The sequence below is a fragment of the Tupaia chinensis genome, unplaced genomic scaffold (genome assembly GCF_000334495.1).
Source record: "Tupaia chinensis unplaced genomic scaffold, TupChi_1.0 Scaffold000301_1, whole genome shotgun sequence".
Taxonomy (NCBI): Eukaryota; Metazoa; Chordata; class Mammalia; order Scandentia; family Tupaiidae; genus Tupaia; species Tupaia belangeri.
In genome coordinates this window covers 548,418-554,417 of record NW_006159791.1, presented here as the reverse complement: position 1 = coordinate 554,417, position 6,000 = coordinate 548,418, and the positions used below count along the sequence as shown (strand labels likewise).

The 6,000-nt window shown below is 37.0% G+C and overlaps 1 protein-coding gene across 1 annotated transcript in view; it reads left to right on the top strand.

Moving 5' to 3' along the window:
- The first annotated feature begins 4,187 nt into the window (after positions 1–4,187).
- The window catches only part of SLC36A1 (solute carrier family 36 member 1), a 65,441-nt gene continuing 63,628 nt past the window's right edge, over positions 4,188–6,000 (top strand). The window contains exon 1 of the mRNA XM_006150829.3: positions 4,188–4,307. The gene's annotated coding sequence lies outside the window, so the exon portion shown is untranslated. The remainder of the gene's footprint in view (positions 4,308–6,000) is intronic.

Here is a 6,000-nt window from a genome sequence, read left to right as displayed (position 1 = left end):
CCCTGCTCCAGAGCTTAGCTCCTATAATTATCCTTTCTTCTCTCTTGCATCATTGAAATTCCCTTCCATGACATCATTCCCATACCTAACCACGGTGAATTTTACCTCTCATCTTGCTGCTCCTTTTATAACATAACCCTTAAAAGAGTTGTTGCTACTTTCTCTAATTTCTCATTTCTCTTTCTCTCTTGAATCCACTCCAGCAGATTTTTGTCCTCATGAAACTATTCTTGCCAAGACCAACAGTATCATCTGTTGCAAAATCCAATGGCTAATTCTTAGTCTTCTCTTCCCCCCCCCCCTTTTTTTTTTTTGCTATAGGGCATGTGTGCTCTCCAGAGCTAAACAGAGAGGTAGGGAGAAGGAAAGTAAGAAATCAGCCCCTAGGAAGGATGGTCACACTGTAATCCCTTTGCCTCCATTTTTTCCTCCTGTTGGGATTTTGGGCATGCGTGTATATGTGCCCAGTAATATTTTCAAGCCACTGGCTCTGGGACTCAAACTGGACAGTCAGTCATGTGGAATCCAGTGCCTTAACCTCCATGCCACCTACAGGCCCTTAGTCCTCTTCTTACTTGTCTTAACTGGAGTAGAAATTTCAATCCTTTTTACACTTAGGATTTTTGCTACAGTGGTGGACAGGCTCCAGGGTGCCACATCTCTTGATAACCCACTATTCATGCTCTTGTATGTCACCTCCCCTTGAGTGAAGGTAGCACCTGTGGCTTGTTTCTAACCAGTAGTGCAAAGGCGATTAGATGTCGATTTTCAGATAATACTATGTTATACTAGCACCCCTCCCCCAGAGACTTTAAAGCCTATCTGGTCATGTTGGGAAGCTCACGTGACTAGGAATTAAGGGTAGCTTCAAGCTCACAGCCAGCAATAAGTTGGGGCCTTGAGACCTACAGTGGCAAAGGAGTGAATTCTGCCAACAATCTGAGTGAGCTTGGAAGAAGATTCTTTGTCAGAATGTAGCACAGAGACCAAGAGATGGGAAGTCTGAAAGAAAAGTGAAAAGGCATAGAGGAGAGAATGAAAGACCTAAATATTTATTTTATGGTCTGCATGTTTCTACCTCTTCGAAATTTGTAAGTTAAAATTCTTACCCCCTAGTGCTATGGTATTTGGAGGTGGGGTCTTCGAGAGATAATTAAGTCATGAGGGTAGAACTTTCATGAATGTAGAGGGTACCTTCCTGAGGGTGGCATCTTTGTAGAAGGAATTATTAACGCCTTGTGCAAAGGAACACGAGAGATTTTTTTTCCTCCTCTTTCTGCCATGTGAGGTCCATTGAGAAGATGACCATCTGTAAACTAGGAAGTGAGCCCTTATCAGAATGTCAGATCTGCTTGCACTGTAATCTTGGACTTCCCAACCTCCAGAACTGTGAGAAACACATGTTTTGTTGTCTAAGCCATCCAGTTTATGGTAATTTTATTATAACAGCCTGAACTGACTAAGATATCAAATCAGACTCCTAGAAAGAAAGGATAGAGAGAATGCAGTAGAATAAATACTTGAAGAAATAATGGTTCAGAGTTTCCAGAAGTGATGAAAGCTATCAACCCACAGATTTAAGAAACCCAGTGACTCCCAAGCAAGATAAATAAAAGGACACCCACGTCTGGCACTTCATAGTAAAACTGCATAATATTAAATTAGCCTTAAAGTCTCCACCATGGGAAAAAATCATATTCAAAGGGTTTTTCAATATAAAAAATAATTCAAAAGAAAGAAAGAAGAACTAGGCCATCAGCTTCTTAACACAGCAGTGGAAGCCACAAGATGGTGGAATGATAACCTCAATATGTTGAGAGAAGATAAAATAACGTCTAAGAAAGTGCAAATAAAGAGATATTTTAAAAATGATTTAATCAATTAATTATTTATATACATTCAATAACATTGTTTAGCTTAGGAAGTGAACATTTCAATATGTGAACATTTCTCCCCAGTCCAGTTGATCAAAATATCTTCAACAGATAACACCACACCTCCCCGTCCCGTCAATGCTCTGCCTCTGTATCCCTCCTCCAAATGTCCTTCCCTAGGCCCCACTCCTCCACACACACCACATCTGACATTCACACCCATCTCTTGTGTTTGTATGTCTTTTAGCCAATCAGTTTCGGTCATAGAGTGCAGACACTCGGTATATATTAAGTGGGGACATACGATATCTCTCCTTCATAGCCTGGCTTGCTTCACTCAGCAGTAAATCTTCCATATTCTTCCACTTTCTGTCAAAAGCCAGGGTTTTGACAGAAATATTTTTAAACAAAAAATTTGGAAAAACTGTCACTAAAGACAATTTTAAAGTACATATTCAGACAGAAGATCTGAGATGCAAAAGGAAATAAAAAACCAAGAAGAGATAAAGATGTGGGTAAATCGTGACTCCAATAATAAAGTATTATGTAGTTTAAGAAACAGAGACTTAAAATGTGTGACACCAATATCATATAAGAATGCAATAAATGGAGATGTTCTTAAGTAATTATTTTTTCTGGAGGAAGGTAAAGATATTGCTTAAGTTTTAATTAATACTTCATTTTAAAATATCTTTTAAAATTACATTTAATCATTATACATCTTTACAGCATATGAAATGGGTTTTCTCATCATGAATACAGTGCATATTAGTCAAGTCAAAGTTATTGCCATTACATTATCATTAATAGATAGCTTCATTTTTGTGTCTGTTGAATCTTTTTTCCTGATCCCTTTTGTCCCACTCCCTATTACCTACCTCCTCTTATATCATTTCTAATATCTACAGTTGCCCTCCCTGCTATTATATCTTCCAATAAGATTTTATTAATTTAAGTACACATGTTTAAAATTACTAAAGTAACAGCTAGATAATATAAATAAAATTTAGCTATATTAGGAGATAAGACAAAATAGAATAACAGAAAAAAATCCAATCAAAGAGAAGACCAGGAAAGAAAAAAAATATATATATATGCTAGGTGAAATATATGGAATGAAATAAGAAGGTAGATATGATTACAAATATATATGCAAGTATGCTAAATGTAAATAAACTTATTTTAAACAATTAAAATACTTTTTATAAAAGACATACCTGAAACACAAAGATAGAGAAAAGTTGAAAGTATAAAGGGTGGAAGAGATACACTGGTAAATTCTACCAAAAGAAAGGTAATATATTAGTATTAATAATATTATTACTATTGCCCCTGACTACTATTTATTGAGCATCCACTCTGCACCAGGCAATATCTCAGTTAATCCTAACAACATCCTCCTAAGACAAGCATTTGAACATTTTTATTGCAGTTCATGTTCAATGGAATGCAGATTTCAAGTAGTCAAATGAGTTTCGACAAATGAATACACCTATGCAACCCACCCAGGAAATCCTTTAGGGCTTGCCACTCAATTACCATGGCCCCCACCTCTCCACCCAATGACTACTGTTTAGATTTCTATCACTTCAGATTAGTTTTGCCTGTTTTTGAGCTTTGTATTAATAACATAACATGGTATGTATCCCAGTCTTTCTACCCTCTACAAAACGGGAAGGCAGATTGAAGGAAGGTTGGAATGGGCATTGAGAGCCAACCTACCATATCCACCATTTTGTACCTTTATAGGGAACACTGTGAGCAAGGACTTCTACGATTCAAGTGAAGGGTCATAGGTTCTCACACACCCACAAGGCAAATTGTGATCAAGGAACCTTAGGATTAGAGTGAGGTGTCAGAAGAGAACTCATAGATTATCATTCTTGTCGCCAGGTGAACAAATGCCTTCGTCTCTCTGAAGCCCGGTTTCTCATACATAAAGCAAGTGGGTTTTAGTAGACCTTCTCAAAGAAACCCTAAAGTCTGAGAGACAATGATTCTGTGGCTGACGTAGAGCCAACCCAATCATCTTTGGAGGGAGGAATGTAACTGAAGCAGCAAAAAGAGCTCACAGAACCAGAAGATTTGAGAAATGACCTTCCTCCCCCTGTTCATTTCATCAGTGAGAAACTTAAGCCCAGACTGAAAAGGGATTGCTCGTAAGTGGCAGAGCTGGACCCAGCCTTTTCCTCTTGGTTCTTAAGTCAGTAGTTTTTTAGAGGCAGCAAGAGCACTTGTGTTATCTAAGCTCTCCCAGGGCCTTTGTTACCATTGTGAGGTAAACCCATGCTCTGCCCACTCCTCAGATGAAGCTTTGGGGGTTTACTCTGGATCTCTTAACGTACCTAACAATTCTGAGGTGTCTTCTTCTGCCCTGTATCACGAAGATCTACCAGTTGGCCCTGTCTTGAGCCACTGTTGGCTGAGTACAAGGTTGGGAAGGGTTTATGATGGGGTGGGAGTTATAATATGGTTCAGGTAGGGCAGAGGCTACAGCTTTTGAGACCTAAAGCCCAATGAACCTGGAGGTATTCCCTAATATGACCTTACTTTAAAAATTTATGTCCCCATCAAAAGATACACACTCATGATTTAACTATGAATTGTCTTAACCAAAGAATTTGTAATTAAAAAACTATAGTCTTTTTATCTGACTTTCTCTATCCCAAGTTTCCCTTTCTCAGTTTATCAACATGATGTTAAAGGAAAACTCACACCTGTCAACATCCCCTCCTCTACCTTCAATGCAATTATTTCACTGTTTTAGTTCTTGATTGCTTACCTTTGTAACTTTAAAAATGATATAAATATAGAGCTAAATTCTTCTTTTTTATCATTACTATTTTTCATTGACATAATAGTTCTACATATTTATGGGGTAAAGTGTGGCACATACATGTAATCTTTTCTTTTTTAAAAAAATGTCTTTTTAAAAATTATTTTTTCTTTCTCTCTCTCTTTCTTCTTTCTTTCTTCTTTCTTTCTCTTTCTTTCTTTCTTTCTTCCTTTCTTTCTTTCTTTCTTTCTTTCTTTCTTTCTTTCTTTCTTTCTTTCTTTCTTTCTTTCTTTCTTTCTTTCTTTCTTTCTTTCTTTCTTCATTTGACCTGAGAGAGAGAGAGAGAGAGAGAGAGAGAAAGCACCTCACCAGGTCTGGGACTCAGTCCATGGTCAACCATGTGGGAGTCCAGCATCCTTACCACCACGCCACCTGCTGGCCTCTATAGATCAATATTTTCAATATGGACTTATAACACGTAATGATCAAATCAGGTCTATAGACATAACCCCCATCTCAGACATTTATCATTACTTTGTGTTGCAAATATTCAGAGTTCTCTTCCAGCTATCTTAAAGTATAAACCAGATTGTCAACAATTATAGTTTTTCTACTGTGCTATGTAGTAGTCTGTAATTCATTCCATTACCTACTCACACTCACATCTGTGAACTAAGTTGTTTCTTTCTTCGCTGGCCCATTCTCCTTCCTGGTTTCTAGTATCCACTGTTGCTCTTCCCACTTCTATGTAATCTAATTTTTCAGCTTCTAGAAACGAGTGGGAGCATATGGTATTTGTCTTTCAGTGCCTGGTTTATTTCACTTAGCATTGTTTCTTCCAGTTCATCCATGTTGCCTCAGATGACAAGGCTTCGTTCTTTTTATGGCTGAATAATACTCCATTTTGTGTGTGTATACATATATGTAGATATATGTATATATCTTACATGTTCTTTATCCATTCATCAGTTGCTGAGCACTTCGGTTGATTCCATATCTTTTCTGTTTTTAATACTACTACAATATATATGCAAGTGCAGATATTCCTTTGATCTATTGACTTACTTTGGTATTTACACAGTGGGAATATTTCAGGGTATACTAGTTATTTTAAGAACTTCCACATTGTTTTCCATAATGGTTGTACTAATTTACATTTCTACCAAAACTGCATGAGTGTTTCCATTTTGCAAAGCACTTGAAAAATATATATTTTTTAATACCTATTCAAACTGAGGTAAAATGACACCTTCCTGTGGTTTTGATTTCCATTTCTCTGATCATTAGTGAGGTTGAAAAAGTTAAATTTCTCTTTTTCAACCTCACTAATCATTTATTTAATTAATTAAT